The sequence below is a fragment of the Siniperca chuatsi genome, linkage group LG19 (genome assembly GCF_020085105.1).
Source record: "Siniperca chuatsi isolate FFG_IHB_CAS linkage group LG19, ASM2008510v1, whole genome shotgun sequence".
NCBI classification, from domain to species: Eukaryota; Metazoa; Chordata; class Actinopteri; order Centrarchiformes; family Sinipercidae; genus Siniperca; species Siniperca chuatsi.
In genome coordinates this window covers 6,365,837-6,390,570 of record NC_058060.1, presented here as the reverse complement: position 1 = coordinate 6,390,570, position 24,734 = coordinate 6,365,837, and the positions used below count along the sequence as shown (strand labels likewise).

Genomic DNA, 24,734 nt, shown 5'->3' with positions numbered 1-24,734 from the left:
AGCAAGACCAACAATTTAGCAGAGAAAGAAATGTTCACCAGACTATTACTGAACCACATCCTCCCTTTTCCATCCACAATATGGTCTCCATTCATTATTCAGACTAGAGATGCACTTTCCTTGTTTTTCAGCTCTCCACTCATGACATCTTTGGGCAGCACTTAACGGCATACATATCAGCTGCTTATAATTCAGGTACAACTAAAAAAAAAAAAAAAAGTCTTTCAATGTGAAAAGATAACTTCGACAGTTTTATTCAATTAGGCTAAATAGGCTGATGGACTTTCTAATTTTGTAACAGAATTTCAGGGTTTCTTCCAAAACTTACACAAAAGGATTGTCTTTGAATGCATCACTGAATTAGCCCGTGTATTAATGTTTTTCAAGGAGAGCTGCATTTTAATTTCAGTCTTGTAGTGCCTATATTACACCCATATTGTAGAGAAGACATAATTGAAAAAGTAGGCCAAGCCTTCAAGCTAAATTTAACTCAGAAAAACCACAATCAGTGTCCAACCTGCAAGCCACGTCATGAAGAATGACTGGCTGAATGCTGAATTATCATACCCCTCGTGCAAAATGTCAACAAGATTTGGGAACTTTTTTGTTATTACCTACTACTTAGACTGACTTCAAAGCCTGGCAATGAGTGACGCCTGAGTAAAAAACTCTTGTGAGTGTTATGACAACATGATCTTGGTTATGATTGAGCGGAAATGTTAGACAAGCATCTAAGTTTCCTCTGCCTGCTTCCACCCTCCTCATCTAGCCACATGCAAAACCACACTGGAACTGCTTACCTACCAAAGTAAACGCTCCAGTTGTTGGCCTGGCATGTGTTTACACTGGATGCCAGGTTTACATGCCAACCCCTTACTCACATCCTGGTGATAAATGATATCACGCAGTGTATTTCTTCTTTCATGAACATTGTATGCGATGAACTTTAAAGTGTGAGACATCTCCCACGGTGAGCTACGAGATAAAGGAGGTCGTCGCAGTCAAACTCTGCTCTGTGTGTGTGTGTGTGTGGGAAGGGAGGGTGTTCCTCACACTGACTCATCGATAGGGCAGAGAGCTGGCTCTGAGTCTGCAAAAAATGTGTAGGCTAACCAATTTCCTAAGTGAGCAGCACACTCAAGCTCATTTACCAGATGAACTAGAGCCAGAATTAAAGCTGATTTATGAGTATATCACCGTTTTCTAATATGAACTCCGGACAATGTCCTGAGAATCAGGTGCCCTACCCTACCCTAACCCAATCGTTGCCCTTTCACACACGCGGCACACAACAGGAGATTGTCCGTGTTAGACGCATTCTCACCTACTCAAAATACTCTGTTTGGTTTAGGCGAAGGGTGGAGCGTGGGTGGAGCGTGGAGGAGGAAGGACATGACGCAAAAAGTACGCTGCGGAAATCTGAGATGGCGGACGAAGTTACCGACTCATTCGTAATGATGACAGTTTTTGCACTGATATCAATACTACATGTATTTGGACAGATCCACAATATCAATGAAATAGTGGAAAACAATATGCAGGTAAGCAGAAAAGAGTACGAAGAAGCTACACTCCGTGCACAAAGATCCCACCGGAGAAAGAAAGCTGCAGCGTTTTAGATCTGTGTCTAGCAACAGCAGCGTGAGAAGGCTTTAAACATCATTTTTGCATGTCCCGGTGTACGTATAAGTATGTGTTACTGGTCTGTTGAAACCCGCACTTAAACGAAAGATTACATAATGGCAAAAAAAACACTTGAACCACATCGGAGATTGGCTATTGTTCTGTGGTGGTATGTCACACCGAGCGAGTATAGAACAATAAGATGTCTCTATAGGGTAGGACTGTCCACTGTATGTGGCCTCGTGCGCAAAGTTACATCTGCTCTCAAGGACAACCTACTCAAGCGTTTCATTTGCCTGCCAAAAAGGGAACAACTTCAGAAGACCGTAGATGGATATGCAGAGCGAGGTTATCCTATGTGTGCAGGTGCCATCGACAGAAGCCACATTGCCGTTATTGCTCCGAGGGATGATCCAGCTTCTTACTACAAATCGGAAGGGATGGTATTCCATTGTACTGCAAGGGGTTGTAGTCCAAAATTTCTGGTAAGGATTATTATTATTTATATAATACCAGTGGTGGAAGAAGTATTCAGATCCTTTACTTAAGTAAAAGTACTAATACCACACTGTGAAAATACTCCACAACAAGAAAAAGTCCTTACTTAAGTAAAAGTATGTAGGCTAAGTATTATCAGCTAAATTGACTTAAAGTGTCAAAAGTAAAAGTACTCATTATGCAGTAAAATATTCCCTGTTAGTGTTTTACTATTATACTATGATGTTTTTGGATTAATATACCTGCTGCATTAATGTGTATGTTGCATTTTACTGCTGTAGATGTTTAAGGCTGAACTAATTTTAACTACTTTATATACTGTTGGGTAGTTTAATCTGCAGCAATGTATCATGGTCTATAAGATCATCCTATGTTTGTAGCGTCGCTGTCCTGCGAGAACCACGTATCTCTAAAAAGTCAACCTTTCACGAGTTCAGAAAAACAGCCCTGTTTTCAGCTTTGTGACAACGCATTTTCCAGCTTTAGATACCTCATACCCATAAAGGACCACTTAATCCTTCAGTTTATCAAAAACATGCACAGTCAAACTCACATGGACTGTGATACATGGACAGGAAGGATATGAAAAACTGTAATCTGAAAAGTAACAAGACAAATGTGGGGTAAAAAGTACAATATTTCCCTTTGAAATGTAGTGGAGAAGAAGTATAACATAGCATAAAATGGAAATACTCAAGTAAAGTACAAGTACCTCAAATTTGTACTTAAGTACTTGAGTGAATGTACTTTGTTACATTCCACCACTGTATAATACATATTACATATTAGCTCTGTTATAATTGTGAGCTAAATATTAGCTGCTGGAATGTGGTATGTTTTGCTCATGGTGGTTTCTTTAGTTCAGCTTCACAGATATATACGCGGGGTGGCCTGGTCGGACACATGACGCAAGAGTGCTTGGCAAATCTCCGATCTTCCAGATGGCTGAAGAACAAGATGGTTAGGCCTACTTGTTTCCCCATGAGGTAAGTATCAACAATGACTGTGTTCCATTTCCTATGCTGCTGCCAAGCTAGGCATTTTCACTGACCTGCAAAAACACATACCTTGTGAATGGCTATATATGTAGGTCCACCACATTGTGTGTGTGTGTTTCACCAGCACCTCAATGTAGTAGGTAACAATGTAACCCTGAACAAATCTACCGGTATTATATTTTTCTGCACAGAAATCCATGAATATAGACGGTGTGGAGGTATCCATCCATCTCATCGCAGACGCAGCTTAACCTCTGAAGAAGTGGCTAATGAAAGGGTTCACCCATCAACGCGGCCTGACTCCCGAACAGAACACCTTTTACTACTGTTTAAGCTCAGCTCGAATGGTGGTCGAAAATGCATTTGGACGTTTGATGGGCCGTTGCAGGTGCCCTGCCAAGTGCAATGATGTGGACCTTTCTATAATGCCTGTTGCTGCTTGCTGCATACTGCACAATGTTTGCGAGACAAACAAAGAGACCTTTTTGGCTGAGTGGAACATTGATGCTGCTACTGACCACCCACAAGAGCCTGACACAGAGGTCTTTCATGTACCGCAGACAGGTAGCACACAACAGATACGAGAGGCAATGATAAGCATTCTTCAAAAAAGCTCCGTCTGATTTTTAAATAAAGTTCCTTCAATGTACACTATTTGCTGTTGTTGACCCTTTTTTATTGAATGGTGTCGTAGCTCAGTGTCTCTCAATCCTGTGCAGGGGCAGGGGGTCCCCAGGACCAGAACTGAGAAACACTCTCCTAGCTTATTATGGGTGCTCCAATCAGGATTTTTGGGGGCGATCACGATCGCTGGAAGCAATATCAACCAATGTCGATCACCGATCATGGGGTCTATTTGAAGCCTTCTATTTACTGTGTAGCATTACTTATTTATTTAACTATTCTTAACATTGTATATTAAGTATTAAAATTAAGAAATGATCAAGTATCATGAATTGACAATTGTTTATATATTGGCAGGCAACATATGCAACATATTCCACTGTCTCTCTTACAGACACAGCTCAAACCATAGCAACCTACACTTGGTTTTTGGGAGCAGCTTAGAGCTTAACAAATATACAGTGTTTCATAGAGACAGCGTAACTGTGGCGTGGAGGGGAAGGGGTATAGTTCTATTTCACCATTTTTTGGACTGCTTTAAGGAGTTTCGAAAAACCTATTTATATAAGCAAGCCTTTTTATAGATCTCCACTCCTGTCTTATTTTTTGGTTTGTTTCAGTTTGGTTTTGTGCTGTGTCTTTGTATTGTAATATATCTTTATCTATTCATTTATATTTTCCGTGTGTGTGTGTGTGTGTGTGTGTGTGTATGTGTGAAGCACTTTGTAACTGTGTGTTTTAAAAAGCGCTATACAAATAAAGATTTACTTACCATTTTAATTCTACTTAATTCTCCACCTTATGTTACCTTACCAGTTTTTACTCACAAACTACTTTAATCTGCTCACCTTGCTTTTCCCTTCAGTTCTCTTTTCCACACACACACACACACACACACCCCTACCTGTCCCTTACTGCACACACCAGCTTGCCCCATCCCTTTCTCTTTCTCTCTTCCTGTATGTTTCTGCTCTGTTGACTTTCTTTTTCAGCAGTATGTTTTATAAAGTCGCCCAAAAAACACAACTCGCGTTTTGGAAACAGAAAGTAGGATTTACCACCGACGACAACAACCACAATCAAAATGGAGAGTGTGGTGGTAGGAAAATAAATGGTATTTGTTAACTAACTAGGGTGCTGACAGGTTAAAGTCTGTTTAATGTCCAGCCCAACTGATTTGATTTTAAAGTGCCCCACTTTATCAAAGTTGAAAGCATTAAAGGGTCAGTACATCCAAATTAAGAAAAAAACATTTTGCCATTTACATCTAGTGGTATATATAACAATGCAGATATTTTGGTTTTATTTGCCTAGGTTTGAAAATATCCCCCTCTGAGGTCTCTGCTGCCACCGCAACTTACTTCTTTTGATAATTCACAGAACACAATGCCAACAGTTGTCATTAGGGCTGCAATTAACAATTATCATCGATTAATCTGCCAGTCATTTTGTCAATTAATCAAATAATCGTTTGGTCTGTTACACATCAGAAAACAACGACGAATATTAATCACAATATTATATGATTTTGTCCAACACCACCAAAATATTCAATTTACTATAATGTAAGACCAAGAAAAGCAACAAATTCTCACAACTTGTAATATTATAGTATATTATAGTATAGTATATAAGAGTACTGTCTAGACCTGCTCTATATGAAAAGTGCAATGAGATAACTTCTGTTATGAATTGGCGCTATATAAATAAAATTGAATTCAATATAATCACATAGCTAGAATAGAATAAGAAGCTGTTGAAACACTAGAAAGAATGTCCAAATACTAAAAGTGCAAGAATTATTATATATGTCTTTAGTATAGTATAGAGTATTTTTTGCTTTTGTATCTGACATTATGTTTTTGTGAGCCAGCAAATTACAACAAACAGAAAGCAGGATTTACCACCGATGACAACAACCACAATCAAAATGGAGAGTGTATTGGTAGGAAAGTAAATGGTATTTGTTAACTATCAAGAGCCAGTATGGAGCATGTGTTGGCTGTGTCGTAGGAGTTTCTGTTATGAGTGTGAAGGTTGCATCAAGTTCATCAGTGTTTGCTGATTTGTGTGGTGTGACCTGCTTTCCATCATCCGCACAAAATATTGCTGAGCAATTTTTCTACAAACAAAAGGTGCAACAGTGAAAGCATTTAATACTAACACTAATAATGTTGCCTTCACGAGTCAGACCTTTGTTTAACTGATTTGACACTGTCAGATACAAAACCTAATTCCGTCAGATTGACACCAGACCCCTTGAGCAAAGCATTGAAGCCCCAATTGCTAAAAAAAAATATATAGAAAATCGTGTTTGTACTGTGAACCTCCCAGTTCTGAATTAGAGTTATCTTTAAAAGTGAAGCCATTGCTGAAAAGAACACACTGCTTTCAGTCAACTATCCTGGAATAAAGATGTCGTGGGGTTTGCTGACCTTTACGGCATCTTTTATATGACAAAAACTGGGCTGCTTCAGATAGTGAAATAATAAATTGTTGTATCTGGAAAGGAAAACCAAGAACACTCTCTGGAACATACTGTATACCACAGTGAGAGAGATTTCCAGTTACAATAAGATGGACCTGACTGGAGGGGAATTTTCTCCTTCACCAGAATCCATCTTCCTTTCACCACAGCAGATCATAGTCCTCATTTTTAACATTTTAGAGGTGTTTAATGTAAATCTTAGGTCAAACACCTCAGGGACCATGAATTGTCTCAGGTTGGCAGTAACACCAGTCACACAGCCTGTTCACTGAGACTAGATCAGTACAAATTCAAAAAGCCACATGAAATCATGGTCTCAGAGCTTTCCTACAGTATGGCGCAGTAGGCCTGAAAAATGTACCAAAGACTCCATGCGGTTTTTGTCAGCCTTTCTAGAGTGGCTCATGTGGAGCAACAGGGTCATTCAGCTACAAAAGCAACATGTCAGCAACATTTCAATGAGCAACACCCCACCAGCTCTAGGAGAGCTGTCCTGAAGCTGACTCTGACCTTTGACCTACCCGTGGAGAAGTGCACAAATATACTAGGAAACACAGAAACAAAGAATTTTCCTACATGCATCACAAAATGTAGCCTTTTTCCAGCCCAAGTAAACCATCGCTTCATCTGTGGAATGCGCTAATTTTACTTCTCTCTCTCCCGATACTGTTTCTGATACCTAAACTTAAGGTAAACAGGTAGCTGACACTAGCTGCGGTTACATGGACAATATTTCTTCAACCAGATTGAACTTCAACTCAACTGTTTACATGGACGCTAAATAAAGTGATCCAATAAGGTGCGTTTACATGCCCCAAAGCATTTAATCAGAATATAATCTGCTGGAAATATAACAGTAGAAGAAGTTGTTCCGCCTGTTAATACAATTTTCAAGATGGACCCACATTGTGTAATGGGAGCAATATTTGCATTTTTGCTGTCCTGTTTCTGGTTCAACAATCCTTAAATCTTTTACAGTTTCCAATAAAAACAGACCAGTTTTGTTTTGCTACTGCAATGTTTCTGTCCCTCCCAGAAACTCGTTCACCTTACCAAATGTTACCCCCACGTAACATTATGTAAACACAGCTACTGAGTACTGATCTGATACCAGTGCTTTTATTTCTTTTCAATTTACAAGCTATGTATCACACTGTACAGAATTGTAAAACTGCAACATAACAATTTTACTTTGACAGTGACTAAGAAACAGTTCAGTAAGTAACAGTATAGTAAATACATAATGTCAGGTCTAGCCAGTAACATGTCATCTAAATAGGGCAGGGCTCTAGAGTGCGACCATTTTGGTTGCACACGTGACCAAAAATCTGTCAAGTGCGACTAAACATTTTCATTGGTCCTTGTGCGTGAACAAGAGAAATCGTGAGCAACAACACAGCCTTAAAACATAATTAAAAATGAAGGGGTGGTTGTATTTTTCTTATTATTGCAGTTTTGCGCAATAAATGTTCTTAAAATACCTCTGTACTGTGTAAAATATGTCCTAGTAATACAGTTAAGAGTACAGTAATAGCTGCCATCCAGTGCTTTACCCCTTCAGAAGCATTTATATTGAAATTTTAAGAAAAGCAAATATATCATGATATATACCGTTACCGTCCGTGCTTCAAATTATACCATGATATAACCTTTAGGCCATACTGCTTAGGACCTAAATTATGTGCTGGTGCACCTAAATGAAAAAGTTAGGCGCTGCAGTGCCACCAATCCACAATGCTTTTGTGGAATAGCTTTATAAATAAATAAGAACAAATGCTGATCCCTCCTCACTGAAAGAGCAGGTAAGACAGTTTTTTGGTATAGTAGGCAATGGTGTGTCCCATAGTTATCTCCAGTGATGAATCTTAAGGCTGAGTGACATAGGGTTAACGTTCCTATTAAGCCCACTTGCAACTACATCATAATTTTTCGCTGTGTGATGTTTCTTCCAATATAACAGAAAGTAGAAATGTTGACATCTTTCTTGTTTATTTTGCTTAAGTTATAGGCTAATGATACATGACCTTCAAAATGTTATGACTGATGTCGCCTCATAATGAACTGTATGTTTTAATATTACTCCACAATGAACTGAAATTGTGTTTGTAAAATGTGTTTTTACAATTTTTTCAAACTACTTGCCTAAATGTGATTAACATTTGAAAATCAATTAAACACAATGGCACCGTCAATCAACGTAAAATAAGCCAAGATTTTAACCTAAACATTTTCTCAAACACTTACTCAATGGAATTTCTAATGTAGCAGGCAGATGACTTTATGGCTTTATATTAAACAGCTACAAGGACATAAGATATTAAAAAGCTCTTCTTACTAATGAATAGACAATACTATGGTTTCAGAAACGCAATCCGACGTCACGCTGCGGTGGCCAATCCGGCAATCAGACCACTCAAACGGCTCCACAGTCAGTAAACCAGTTCATGGACCAAACTATAAGATATGCTCCCAGTTGTGTCCGCACCTGGTTTATTTCTTGTACCCAGCTTTGACGTCTGTGTCTGGCTTGCAGTCTATGCTAAAAAATACCTCCGTGGAAGGGGACCATAGACTGAATATAAAGATGGACGATGCGTCTCCACTTCCTGAAGCTAAAATATTCCAGATACAGGCGCAGCCATCTTGCGCTGGTGACATAATTTGGAGTCTGTGCAGTAGTGATCAAAGTTGGAGCTGAAGTATTGAGGTCACGCCCATATACCCTGCCAACTCAATCGCGAGCCAGCCTCAGCTATCAATCAGGTGTTTTTATAGCATTAAATAACTAATCAGAACCAAATTTATCTGAAAAATTATCAATGGACCTTTAAATTGGGGCAGTATATATTATAAATGTCTGAAAAGCGGATTTAGTGGGTTTAATAGGAACATTTACCCTACTGCCTCTTAAGGTTTGAGAGTGGAACTGGCTGGTTACGCATTAATAACATCACCGTAGTTCAATAAAGAGTGGAAAACTGCTTCAACATTTCTTTTCCTTGTAAATAATGGAAAGCAAGATTTATTTCTAAAAAGAAAGTCCAATTTCAATCTCAGCTTTGATAACAACATGCCAATATGTACGTTTTTCATCAACCCAAATGGCTAGATATTTATAAATGTTGCACTCTCTCTATTATGGTGGTATTAACAGAACGAATTTCAAAACTTCCATAGTCAATATTTCTTGTATTTGAAAACAGCGTCCATTTGTCTTTGCACAGTTTAGGACCAGTTTAAAATTATGGAGGTGTTTTTGAAGGAGGTTAAATGATAGCTGTAGATTTAAAGTGGCGGCAAGAATAGAATCTGCACAGGAATAAAGGACTGTGTCATCTGCGTAAGGATGGAAGTTACAATTGTAGAATGAAGAGGTAATATTGTTGATAAAAATAGTGAATAAGACTGGTCCAAGGACAGAACCCTGGGAAACTACCTTTGTAATGGGGAGAAAAGAGGACTGAATATTACCTATCTTGATACACTGTGACCTATCAGAGAGATAATTCTGAAACCACAGGCAGCTACCATAGCCAAAACCCAAAGAAGAAAGTCGTTGTAAAAGGAGAGAGTGGTCAGCTGTATCAAAAGCCTTCGTTAAAATCAATAAAAAGAGCAGCACAGTGTTTTTGTTATCTAAAGCTGAGACTATATTGTTAATAACTAAAGAAGTAGCAGAAATAGTGCTATGCTATGAGTTAGTTTAGAATAAGTGGATAAAAATGATTTCAACTGTTCATTAACAAGTGACTCAAGTACTTTTGCAAGACAAGATAATTTTGAGATTGGACGATAATTATTTAATTCAGATTTGCTACCACCTTTATGGAGAGGACGAATATAGGCAGTCTTCCAAATTATAGGAATGATGCCTGAGGTAATGCTGAGACTGAAAATAAAATATATATTCAGAAATTAGCTGTACTGAGCATTTCAAATCAAATGGTTCCAGTTTGTCATCCCCCGTTGATTTTCACGTATCAATATTGCATAAGGCATCAGCTACCATCCAACTGGAGATAAGCTAAAGGAGTGGTTTACTTCAGTGCTAATATTAAGGATGACCTATGTTCTTCCACACAAGACTAAGACTGTCAAATAGCTGGTAAGATATAGCAAAACGATTGTTAAAAGCAGTGCAAATTTCATGGCTATCAGTTATCTGAGTAAGGCCATTAACAACATAGGCAAGAAGTAGATTGCTAAAATTGTTAGAGGTAGATTTGACTATTTTCCAGAATTTACTTGGGTTATTAGAGGAATGAGTAAAATAGTGCAGATAAGTCAGTTTTGTTTGTCTGACAGCGCCATGCACTTATTCCTCAATTGTCTAAAGGGATCTTCCAATTAGTGGGTGACCCGCTCTACCTCTAAGCCACAGCCGCCTCAGTGTGCCTAGCCACAGTCCATGCTTTGTTTCTGGAATAAAATTAAGTAGAAAGCTCAGCAGTGAACCAGGGAGTGGAGCTACATTTTGTTCTTGTCTTTTTTAAAAAGGTGCATGCTTTTCGAAAACATAGTTAAAAACATTAGTAAAATAACTTGAAGCTGGTTCAGGATCAGGGATTTTGAGAGTGTCAGCGATTGGGCTGGAGAAAAGGTCATGTAAAACGGTCTGATCATTACATTTTTTTAAGTTTCTTCTGACCACTATGTGTCAATTAGTTTTCCTCTGTTTCAATTGGGTAATGGTCACTAACACCAAGATCAAAACACCACAGGCAGGATATTTCCCTGGTCTGTTTGATACTATTAAGTCAATATTAAGCTTGACTTGGAGGGCTCCTTCATGTTGAGGTGAGTAGGATGAGAAACTAGCTGTGTAAAGTTAAGATTGTAAACAAGTTCTGTAAGATTATTTGATGCCGAGGTAAGCCAGGCTGAATTGAGATAACCAAGGATAATCAGCTCATGAACAAGCAATGGTGCAATTAATTCACCCTAGGGATGGGCAACATGGCAAAAATCTTTTAGCACGGTATATGTAATTTTATATCACGTTACATGTTGCCTAGAGGAAACACTGCTAAGGGATAGCTCCAGCAGTGGAAATGGTATTGCCAAATCTCTACCAGTGGACACATTTCTACCATCACACGGTATATACCATCATATTTCCCAACCCCAATTCACCCAATTTTCCTAGGGCTTCTGAAGGGGCAGAAGGACATCTGTAGACACCAATTACTATTATTGAGTTATTATGCCCCAGATAAATTTTTATAAATGAAATACATTCATAATATTTAGGAATTGAGACTGAAGTCAGCTCAAGTACAGAGAAAGTCGATGCTCTGAAAATATTCAAACCACTAAAACAGTTTGATTATCAATCTCTTTTTTTCAGCCAAATCATAACATCCGGATGCGTTTGAGATAACGGGATACTTAAAGGAGCTGTAAGCGATATGCACTGCCACTAAATGTCGTACTAGAGCACCAGCAGCTCAGAAGAAAACAAATGGGCGCTACGGCGCACCAGACTCCAAAACAGTAGTTTTACCTCGCAGATCATCGTAAAGCACACTTCATTCAAACTGGACAGAAACAAAATAAAACCGTCTCACCATCTTTGTTAGTCTTTCCACTGTTCCAACAATCAACAACTCTACGCCTCAGCCGGCAGCCACAAAACAGGCTGCAATGGCTGCTATGGACAAAGTGTGTGACATTATGGAAAAGATCGCTACAGAGCTAGACCTTTTTGTTAAACAGTAAGATCCTTTTTATTTAACCAGAAACAGCCATTTTATCGCTCTCGCCTGCCACCAGACTCCATTGAAAAAAATCAACAATTTTACCTGGCAGACCATCGTTAAACACACTTCATTCAAACTTTACAGAAACAAAATAAAACTCACCAAAACCATCTTTGTTAGTCTTTCCACTGTTCCACCAACAATAACCAACTCTGGTTTGGTTGAAATAAATCCTTAATTCACCACGTTAGATGAGAAAAAAAACAGCTCTCCTCACAGACGAACAGTTTCACACGAGGGACTCACATGTGCTAAGATGCACGTGCAGCCGGTGCGGCTGTATAAACAAAGCACAGAGAGGCTCCGATAACAACACAGGTAAAGAAACTTAATAAATTACAGATATTTAGATGTAAGAAACCAAAACCACTTCTAGTCTTAAAAACCTGTGGATCATTTAAATTAGTGTCTGAAGTGAGGAGTGAAGACCTGAGAGAGCAGAGTGAGCTGGCTTCAGGCAAATTTGAGACTGAACATTAACAGTGATGAGGTTCCTGGGGCATGCACCAGATTGTTAGAATACAAATCTCATAGGGCATCTATAAGTAATTTTCACAGGGATGTTGAAAATGTCTGTGTCTGGTCCAAGTCTGATAGAAAAGTTAACGGTGTTAAATGTGGAACCAAACAGAGGAACACCAGTCTCTGATGGACCAGTCATTTCTGGTCACAAACTTGTGGGATGGCATGGTTGGTTCCTGTGAGAAGCACCTGAGCGGAGTTGATTTCATATGATAAATTGACAGATAGCATCCAAGCTCCAGCTTTGTTCGGGTGGAGACCATCTGGGCCAAAAAGTTCCCCTCGTTCCCAAAAGACGTTAAAATGATCAATTATATCCACACCGTGAGCATCACAGGCAGAGGACAGCCAGGAGTTCAAGCTAAGCAGCCTGCTGTGAATTAAATACTTGAAAGATCAAGGCACTTCATCACATGAATGCAAACAATCCTGTAAATCCAGTACTGCTGAATAGTTTGCAACATTTCTTGCAATGGCCTGACACAGCCAGAACTATTAAATACACCGCAGTATAAACATCTCCTGGCAACATCTCTCTCAGCTGAGAAATTTCTATCATCTTACATTTTAAGTCATCAAACTGCCCAAAGCTTGGGCCCATCTGTATAAATTTAGTTTAGAATTATACAAAGTGCAATAAGATACGAGTCAATCAATACTAACTGGACTACATCTTCTATTTTAATAGAATCATGTGTTTACTCATCATCCCAAAATCTACATTTCTGCTCTAATTGGGCAACAGGCTCTTCACTGCATTTAGCTTTTGTTATTATATCCACAGCAACTAAATACGTTGCATTAACCTAACATTGCTTCAAACTATCAACAAACCATCCAAGTGTACCCAATTGACTGATCTACACTACCCAATGTCTACTAAAAGAACACACACCAAAATCCAACTTGAGAAACTCCCTCCTCTCAGGTTCACATTCAGCACTGCTGACATTCAAGAGGCGAGTTGAGGACAGAGGTGAGGTTGCTCACAGAACACTAATAGTCAGTTCTATGTCTGTTCGCACAACTCTCAGGGTCTATTTATGTCTGTGTACATGTCTTACTGCGGGGAATCCTAGCCTGATGACGTATGTCTGCGATGCACAGCTGCAGGGTTAGCCACAGGCCTGCTCTGCATTAGCTACACACACACACACACACACACACACACTTGACATCTTCGATACGTTTATCTATCCGCTGTTTGTTGCATGTGCACGTTCATGTAAAAGCTACAATTTATGAAGACTGTTATTTGAGTTTGAAGCTGTTCTCCATACTGTAAATACAGACCAAAGGCAGAGATCCTTACTGCTGCATATAAAGGCTACCGTGATAACATTGCAAACAAGCCCTGTTTGGCTTCATTTTCTCTCACTAAAAGCAGCGGGATGGGTGAAAATGTTGGATGAACTTTAATGTCTCACCTGTATCCCCAGTTATGTAGAGGACGCGCCTTCAAACTACAGACAGGCTCATTTTGGGTAAATACCTGATAAAATCGTCGATCCTCATAACTGTTTCTCTCCAGCCATTTTGAGCCAAACCGTCAACTTGATCTGGCGGGTAAAACAAATATGATCGAGTTATTAATAAATACCAATTCTCGGCGTAAGCGTACCAAAATAATTAAACAGAGTCAAGTGCGTGACAAATTTGTGTTTCAGTGAGCAATAAATGTTTCAGACGGGTAAAAAAGCAACATCCTGCAGTCGCTAATTTCCTGTAAAACCCCGTGTAGGCAGAAATGGTACGGCTCGTAAAATTCCGGGGACCTACTTTGCTCTGCTCCGTCAATGCAGCCAATGAGCGGTCAGTAGCAGTACAACCCGGTGCTGTCACTGTCAGACAGCTTCGAGGACGTCAAAAATATCAACGCGTTTTGGTAAATGGTTGTTTTAAGTAAAAGTAGCAGTACCGCCAATGTAAAAATACTTCATTAAAGTTCAAAGTAATTCATTTAAATCTAAAATGATAGGGGCTCGCCACCTATTTTACAATTTATTTTTATTTATCTGTCTTTAACAAGTCCCCCAACTTTATGGAAGTGCGCTACTAAATCGCTGGAGTATGCATTTTAAAAGCCTGCACATGTTCATGTCTCGCATGAAAGGCATGCAGATATACACAAAACATACATTGGAAATGTGGTCATGTATACACATATACTGTAGATTCATGGCCCTACATATATCCCCACATATACTTACATACACAGGCACATACACCCACAAATATACACACAATATACATCTCTACTGTATATATAGTATTCAACTGGTTATTTTATTTTATGCTGCTATGACAGAAGGGACAAAACTCATGGCCTTGTCTGGTAGAGAGACCCTATGTCAAAACCAAACTTTAACTATTTTATTATTTTATTTATGCAGTGACTAATATGAAGAGACTGTAGCTGTCAAGTAACATTAGTGGGGTTAAAAAGTACAATATTTTCCACAGAAAGGTAAAAGTAGCATGACAATAGAAATACACAAGTAAAGTACCTCAGAATTGTACTTAAGTATGATATGTGAGCACAGTACTTGGGTAAACTTAGTTACTTTCCACCAGTGCAAACAAGTCCAATACATGAAGCTAAAACCCTGGTCACAGTAAATATGAAACAAGCCCCTTTCAGGCTCAGGAGATGCTAACGCTGCTACTACAGCCACAGTTACCATTAATTCTGTTACTGCTATAAATGCTACTGGTACTACAGCCAACTGTTCCCACTAAGAACAGTTCTTGGTGCAATGTCCCCATTAATATTTTATTCTTATTGCAACAATAAAAGAAATAATAAAGAGTCCTAATGATAACAGATCTTTCTGTTATCATTTCTGTTTGTTTTTGTTTATGTTTCAGTCAGCTTTTATAATCCTGATGAAATCCATCTTAATTATTGCAATACATTATAGGGTGAATCCGTAATGACACAAAAGCATACCCATAAACGCACACATTTAGACATGTAAATTGACACACACATACACACACTCCATTTCTACTGGTATTTCACACCCACCACGTTCTTGGTGCAATGAAGCATGGTGTTGTTAGTTTTGCAATTTGAGTCACCTGGGGCTACACATGTCCTGTTCTGTTAACCACTGTCACAGGCCTACGTGTATAGTCTGTGGCAGGTGGTGATGCTTTCTGCCTGTGAGTGTTTATTTGAGTGTGTGTGGATGACAGACAGAGAGACAGAAACAGAAAAAGATGTATTCAGTTTCATGCTACTTAGTGTCTTTTTCTGTCTCTCTGTTTGTGTCGTTCACAAAGAGGCAGCAGCAGTGACAGAAGCCTTGAGAACAAAGACATGTAATCAGGAACTTCAGCACAGGTGTTGTCACTGCTGCTTTTCTGAAAGGCTCTGTTTCATGCTGATAGTGCTCAGCGAGTAATATCAATATTTTTCATCTCCCAAAACAGGATATGAAAGAGAGTTGCCTTTTTCTGCAACCCTTGATGAAACATTGAGGTATCACTGTCTAGCATTTGTGCCTTATGACTGTAACACTTGGTTAAATTTGCAGATATCACTCTGAAACACGTGTTTAAACATTCAAAATGATATTCTATTTTTCAGTAGCGTGTGTGGCTATATATTGAACTCTGGACTATATGAGCTAAGAGCTTTCCTTAACTATGGAAAAAAGTAGTTATGGCATCCCAACTTTGTGATCAATACAAGGATCTTTAGCTCAGGGCCAAATAGAATTAAGAATTGCTTTAGGATAATGACAGTATCGACCAGCGCTCAGTAAAGCGTTTCAAGCTGTGGCAGGTTAATTCCCATCTATGAAGGTGTACAGGGAGCCAGTCTGAATCAGGTTTGACGGTCAAAGTAATTCTCTCCAGAGTGGTGCTGTGGCACTGTGCACAGCACCTACTTTCTCCCTGTACCACACAGCCAATTTAAGCTACTGCAATATAATTTACAACCTATTCTTTGTAAACTTTGACATTTTAGAACCTCTATGCCATCACAGAAATGGAGAAAGCTGCACTTACATAGACCACTGTAGTAAAATTCAACTACTAAGGTTGTGGAATAATTTATCCTCTCCATTGGCATGTGCCTGCATATCTGTAAACCCAAAAGTCCTCAGGCCACTCATGGATGACACGTCATGAATTTCAGGTCAGCATGAGTTATAGCCAGATCAGCTACAAAGCATTAAGGCTGACACTGTAATATAACATAATAACACAATTACAGCTTAGAAAAAAGGGTTAGGCAAACAATCATAGGAAAGAATTAGCTCTTGCATGTTAAAACAACCACTTCCTCAGAGGACACAAAGAATTCTGGCAAAATACAAAAATAAGTGGTATAAGTTCTCCCTCTTCTTTTCAAGCTGATACATTTTTTAAGCAAGGTCCTTTGAGTGAGCATTCCTTGTTGCTTATTCCCACTGTGAATAAAAGTAATTTACCTTGCTCATTATGTGAGACGTTGAGGTGTTTTGATGTTTGGAGATGAAAATGCTTTGAGATGAAATATTCATTTTTTTTAGTTGGCTTAATTATGTATGTGTCCACTGTCAAGTTGAAAACTGCTGCTCCTGTGAGGGATGTTTCAAGCGTACCTTTTTGCCATTGGCGCAGAATACATTACCTCCTTATTACAGGGATTGCCTGGCGTACACTCATATGCAACCTTATGGAAATATTAAATGAAGAGGCTGCACACCTCAGTGGACACACTGAATAAGCATGAGCGTCTCTTGTTCGTGACTCATATTGTGAAGGTTGGGCTGATTGTCATTTTTGACTCATTTACTGCGTCATCCGTTGTTTTAGCTAAGACTTTGTTCATGTCATATAGACAAAGAATATACTTGTACTCTTTGTTCTTTTTTTTTTTTAAATAACCTTATTCCAACAGTGATATAATGAGTTAGTGCTCTGGATTATGAGCAGATGGTAGAGGTGCCTTGGGTGTAATTTGTCTGACATCATGAAAGTCGCATCCCTGTGTGTGTGGCTTTATGGTTATGTGAGGAATCAGCATGTAAAGTTGGGGGTATTTTCAAAGGTGCCATGTCAAAGGAATAGGTCAACATCTTGGAAAATACTCAAAATGAGAGTGAGATGAGAAGATCAATACCACACTCATGTCGTACAGTAAATATGACGCTACAGCTAGCAGCCATTTAGCTTAGCTTAGCATTAAGACTGGAAACATACAGTTTTTGTATGGATTAAACAAACAAGATATAACATGTTCATTTGAGTTCATTTAGAGGTGCTTGTGGGCAGATTTTGTTACCCTAGGACAGAGCCAGGATAACTGTTAACCCCTGTTTCCAGTCTTTATGATAAGCTAAGCTAACCACCTGCTAGCTCTAGCTTCATATTGAACGGACAGATATGAGAGTGGTAGTGATCTTTTCATCTAACTCTTGGCAAAAACACTAATAAGCATATTTATAAAAATGCTTTACTAATCCTTTAAAGGTAGGGTGTGCGATTCTAGAGAAATCTAATACCATGACAAATATAGAGCGAACAACGACACGGCAAGTGATGTAACTAACGTTAGCTAGGTTGTGGGTTAGCAAATTGTCCCTACAGTTGCTGCTGCGAAGCTTACAGCCAGAAAGGACGAGACAGTTTCCCAGAGCCAGCAAACCAGCTCCAGACAGCGATACTCACAATTCTCCTACTACTATAGCTAACATCACAACAACAGCATATCTTGGCAAAGTAGAAAGTAGTGGGCAAGTACTTTAACATTACCTGACACAAATCATGGCTGGAATGGCTGGAATAGTACCTGCCACCTCACCAACCGTATATGGCAAACCATGCTAGCACATAGAAGTGCTGGGCAAATAATTAAACAGTTGTTTGTCAAGATATAGCTGCAAAATGCAACTCCCACTAAAATAACAAACTATCACTTTTAGATCTGTTTGTCGAGGGATTAAACAGATAAAACTTGTTAATTAGTGATCTTTGGAGGCTGGTAGACGTGTTTTTGAACTAACTAGCTGGCAGGCTAGCTGTTTCCCTGTTTCCAGTATTTATGCTAAGCTAGGCTAAGGATGTCACAGTGACGACAATATTCCAGGTATATAGCAACATGTTCTCATTCCCAGGGCATCAAATACAGACGTTTTGTCATGCCCCTCGCCGTCATATAAACACATACGAGCTACCCTTTGGCATTAGTAGGAGACACCTTCAGAAACGATGTAACGTCACTTTAAAGTAAATGTAAATTGCCTGTACTTGCATAGCGCCTTTCTAGTCTTTCCGACTACTCAAAGCACTTCACATGACATATCACATTTACCCCATTCACACACTGATGGCAGGTGCTAACTGCTCATCAGTTCAAAGAAGGAACTAACCATTCACATACACCGAGGGCACAGCTCTCTGGAGCAATTTGGGGTTCAGTGTCTTGCCCAAGGACACTTTGACATGTAGGCTGGATGAAGCCGGGATCAAACCACTGACCTTCCGATTGGTGAACAACCCGCTCTACCACTAAGCCACAGCCGCCCACCCCAAAGTGTGATTAGGCTTAGGGAAAAAGCCACTTGGTTAGGCAATAGGAAGTCATGAGCCAAAACCCACATGACATGTAACGTAACCTAAAACTTTAAAGTCAAAGTTAACTTTTGGTTTCACACAGGACATGAATCCTAGTCTCCTGGGTGAAAGTCCTGGGGTTTTTTGACCCATCCAACCACCTCCTTAAACAGACTGTCGCTCTTTGTTGCTCGTTACATTACGACACCTGATTTCATAAAGGCTTTCTGGCAGCCCAGTGCGTCTAATACGGACGCTGAAGGGTACCTTGTGCGTGTTTATATAACGCTGAGGGGCGTGACAAAAACGTCGGTATTTGACTGGGAATGAGAATGGGCTGTATATAGTCACTGCACCCGGCCAATAAATAGTTCAGCACATAACCCCCCATAAAATTAAGTTAACCATCTCCTGCCTGTATCTTCATATTTACAGTACAGACATGAGACACGAGAATGATATGGATCTTCTCATCTAACTCTTGGGCAGAAAAGAGAATAAGCATATTTCCCAACATGTCAAACTATTCATTAAACGCTAAAACATCAGATTTATATCAATCTTCTCATCTCACCCTCAGAAAGAAAAAAAGATTCCTTTAACAACTAATCCTAGGGCACATGGGGAAGAAAAAAGAAATATGGAAAAAGAGAGTCAGCTGAAATATCTGCAAAATGAAGCAAGGTACAAATTATATTTAATATTTTCTTTCTCCTTGTTGGATTATCTGCTTGTGTTCAGTCTGTGTGTACTAGCGTTTGTGCACGTGTATTTGTATGTGAGGTTTCCAACAACCTGGCTTTGTAGCTCTTTGGACCTCTTCTCCCTTCCAAGCCATGAAGTCAAGGCCCTCTCGCTCTTTCCAAAGTTGTAAAACATGAAAATGAAACACTAGTCTATCTCACTTTCAGTTTTGTCCAGATGTCACATTGATGTGTGATGCTCTCCACATGTTTCTAATAGGGACTTTTGGTGCATGCTTGGCTTGCACCTTTGGGGTGAATACTCAAGAGGTGATCAGGGTTGAACAGCTAAAATACACGTGTACAAATCTGCACGTGTATGCACACCTGAGAGAAGAAAATGCCCACACATAAGCATCTATTATACCCGATAAGTTAGATCATATTTAATGTGTTGGTAATGTAAGTTCTTCTATATAATTTTCAACAAAGATGCATACATGGTTTTTTAGGCCTACATTATGAGCTTTATGCCATATTCTATACATAATACTGTCCTTTTAACTACAGGAATAGCTTTAGAAGAATTCAGTGTTCAAACCAAATCTTGCGAACTTTCCCCTTCCTGAACACTTCATTATAAACGCTAAACGAGGACTATCTCTGTACATGTTTATTTCCAAAGTTACTGGCTATTATGTTATTATTGCAGTCATTTCCGGTGCTGGAATTTCATTTTGGGGCTCCCTTTTCGCCCCTAAAACTTCCTAGCAGCCTGTCACCCTTTCAGCACCTCTCGCTGGCTCTTGTAAAGGTGTGGGTGGCCATGGCTGGACCCTGAAGTGGCCGCACGGACGCTGAGCTGTGAAATTACATTAAGCTGCCAGCCTAAGACCCATGGCAATCCTCTCTTAATGAAAACTGTTTCACAGCACAGGCTGCTTGGAGCACCGGAGACAATCTGTTTGACAACCAGGTCTTAATATGGGGAGGTTGAGTAAAGGGACACCATAGTAATTGGCTGGCATTTTGGATGTTCATTTATAGTGCTCCGCCGCTATTCATGCACAGAGAAAAATGTTCTGATGTTCTGTGAGTGTGTGTGGGGAAAGAGTAGGTGTGTGGTATTCACATTCATCCTGTGAAAACAGCAGTGGCCTATCACAGATTGAAACATAAGCACATACACAAACATAACCACCCACAGACTACTCACTCATAGAGCCACACCATTGTACCTATATAACCACAGTCTCAGATGTATTTCCTTGTAATAGAAATGTGATGTATACACAAATACATATATGGGAATGCAACCCTTTAATGTGTATTAAAAGGTCACATTATTCATTACCGAAACTCCATCATGAGCTGCCACATGTAATTTTTGTGAAAACGACAAGCAAGTCGAAATAAAAAACATTTCCATGGTATCTAGCCATGCAGATAGTTTTGGTTTTATTTGCCCAGGGTGTGAGATTGCTGATTTAATCTGAGATTTCTGCTTCCACAATGGAGTTGAATAGAATTTAGTTTGTGCTGCTCACAGCAATAATACCTTTAAAGCTGCACTAATCCATTTTTTTGTTTTAACAATGGTTAAAATAAATATATGTAATGTGAAAGGGGTGGCTTGAAGTAACAAACCCACAGAGAATTATTGCCCAACTCTGCTGTACTCCTCAGTTCTGCTGAGCTTTCTTCCTTCTTTTAGCTCATTGTTTTGGTTTTACGGCCCACAACTGTCTCACCACTCTCATCAACCTTGTTTACAGCCTAAGCAGCTGTTTTCAGCGAAGAAGCTCTGATAAACCCACTGTGCACTACCTTCCAAACAGCAGACAGACAACATTAGCAATTAGCTGATGAAAATGGCGGAGTATCAATATTTTGCACATTCCTGCACAAACTGTACAGCTCTTTCATTCTAAAAACAGATAATTGTACATACCTTTTATAACATTTTTTTCATAGTTTAATTGTCAGTTTTTCTTTTGTTCTATTTATATTTCTTGACTTTTGTAGTACTTTTTTTTTAATCTTTAAAAAAAAAATCTTAATTTGTTTATTATTATGCGCCAAAATACCAAAGCTAATTCCTTGTATGTGAAAACCTACTTGGCAATAAAACCGATTCTGATTCTCATATAGCAAATAAAGAGACAGATAATTCCCTCAGGAGTTGTTAGAGATCAAAAACAGAGCTTAAAGGAGAGTGAATATTGGACTTACACATGCAATAGTTTGCTAGCACTTTTAGCACAACAGCTTTAAAGGTGATAATATGTCAGTGTGGTGTTTTCACCTGGTTCTGCTGTCCCCAATTGGCCAAAAAAATGTATTAATTCAGCTTTTAAAAAGTCAACAGCAATAACTCTATACAGAAGAGTTTATTATAATCCACAGTGCATGCTGTTAACAGTTTATGTCTTTGAAAGAAAGTATGCAATGCATAATATACAAAGAGTAACTTCCACAGCCAATTTAAACTCCATACAGGTAGGAATTGAGCAAACCTTTTCAAAATATAAGCGGAAAATAATCTGAAAAACGTATCTTTATCTTCAGTTCACACGTATTATTTCACCACACACTGGTTTTAACTGTGAGAGTAGATGCCTCCAAAAATATCGCCTTGATAGACTAAATTTGAAGTCTTTGCAGTGCACACAAATGCTGTTCCAGCCGCAAGGACAAATGAACAGTAAAATGCAACAAGCGCTCCAATAAATACAGTATAAATTTACACTGGGCTTTCCAGAGGATGGCTGTCTCCTTTTGACAGTCACAAGAGGAGGGAGAAGATGGGGGCAAGCCTGTCTGGAGCGCTGAGGTTGAGCGTGTGTATTCATGTGTATGTGCATGCATGTGTTAGGATAACTTCACACACACGTCTGGCTAGCCAAAACAAGTATATATCTTGGCCTGCCGTGGAGACAGGCAGCGTTACGTTCACCCGCAGGTCAGGAGCTCTCAGCCCCGTGGCCACCCACCCCTGTGGAATCATGGGAGTGGTGGAGTTTGTGTTTGTTTGTGTAACTCTGAGCATCAGTGGGGGGTTCTTTAACCCTGTTGTACACCAATCTTCCCTGAGAGTTATTATCTAATCTTGATTTTTGACTCACGAAGTGAAGAAATATAGTCAGAAAGGACAGAAAATTAAGGAACATTTTGTTCCCTTCAGTTTTACCTTAGATTAAAGGTGCACCCCACTGATTTTACAAATAAAAATCAAGTTATTTGTCATGGGGAGTCCTACTCAGCCTGTGAAAACAGTTCTATAATATCTTCTGTGGCTCTCGAGGAGCTTTGTAAAATCTGAGCAAATAACCCTGATGATGTCATTAGGTTTATCTTGGATTGGGTGTTTACTAGGGAGATTCTAAGGCCTGCTGGGTCCGCAAGCCAGATGAGATTATGTAATTGCACGTGTGTCTCAAACTCTGAAACACTGTTGTCCACTGCCATGTCAACTCCTTCTTAATGATTGGCTTGTCCGTCTGTGGTACCCCCAAGCCAATCACATCCTCTCCCATCTCCTTCAAGGGGTACTGCATCAAATTGGTATTGCACTTCCATAAAGTTAGGGGACTAACAAGAGACACATATGGTCAAAATCAAAGCAGCACAGACCAAAATATCCTGACTTTTACTCCCTATGAGTCAAGAACCAAAAATCCTACATTTCCCATAATGGCCACTGTGACTGTTATATTATCATATATCAAAGAATATCATTGGATTGGAATATGCTTACTGATGTATTAATGTGTACATTTCATTACAGGTTAACTCAATGTGGAGCTAATTTGTAACTATTTTATATACTGTTGGGTAGTTTGAATTATTGTTATGCATCATATATTATAAGCTCATTGTGTGTTTTGTGTGTAAAATCTTCATCTGTAAAGTGACTAGTGACTACAGCTGTTAAATAAATGTAGTGGAGTAAAAAGTACAATATTTCCCTCTGAATTGTAGTGGAGTATATGTAGAAAGTGTCATGAAATGGAAATGTTCAAGAAAAGTAATTACATTCTACCATCACATTCCTCCTTGCTTGCAGTTTGGAATGCAGGCTTTCTGTTAAAAACTTTTAGTCGTTGAGTCCAAGGCTGATAACATCAACAGGGTAATTTTTTTCAGACTTGGAGCGCTGCCTTCAGAGCCATAAAAGACATTATTCAACTGCTTTAATCAGCTGATTAGTACTCCTCATGACAAGTAAACGAAACTGTTTAAAATCTGTGGAGGGCCCCTTTAATTGAGGAAGAGAATAACTGTGCCTGTAATCTGTCCTTGAGTGCTTTGAAAGGCGCCTATAAATAAAATGCATTATTATCATTATTATTATTAGAATACTTTGGGATGTCTGACTAGTGTTCTGTCCTATTCACCTTTCCCCCTAACTAAGAGGTTTGGGGTGTGACTCACTCCAACAAGTGTGTCAGCTACTTCCCGTCTTGAGAAAAATCCATAGAAGAAAACGGGAAGTGAGTTGAGAATACTCCGGCTCGGTGGAGGAAAACCAAGAGATTGACATCTAGTCCTCAAAACATTGTATTGTTAGGTTTCAGACTCTGACAGCATGCATTCAACTACTGTTGAATACTTTAGCTGATATTTGTTTCAGGAGTTTCCCCAAAAGGCCAACTTGACCTCAAGAGAGAGACATGAGAACATTCTCAGGCTCGCAATAAGATCTGTTTATTTACTGCGAGCCAGATTGTTAAAAGCAGCTGAATTTATAAATCAAAAACTGTTTTCCTTCAAACTCTGCTCATTCTCACAGCTCTTTTTGTGCAGTGTGGTGCTTCACTTCTGAGCTGTAATTGATCTTTTCTCTTCTCCACAGTATCAGTTGCAATGTGGGCTCCACCTGAGCACTTTTCAAGTGTGTGTGTGTAGGTGTGTGTGTATTTTTTAGCTGGATAACAGCCTTGACTGCAGCTGAGCAGGGTGCCATGGCGGCGATAGTGTGGGGTTGCTG

The 24,734-nt window shown here is 39.2% G+C and overlaps 1 protein-coding gene across 1 annotated transcript in view; it reads right to left on the bottom strand.

Moving 5' to 3' along the window:
* The window catches only part of znf438 (zinc finger protein 438), a 68,804-nt gene extending 54,755 nt beyond the window's left edge, over positions 1-14,049 (bottom strand). Inside the window, 1 exon segment of the mRNA XM_044176482.1 lies at positions 14,005-14,049. The gene's annotated coding sequence lies outside the window, so the exon portion shown is untranslated.
* Between the last annotated feature and the right edge of the window lie 10,685 nt (positions 14,050-24,734).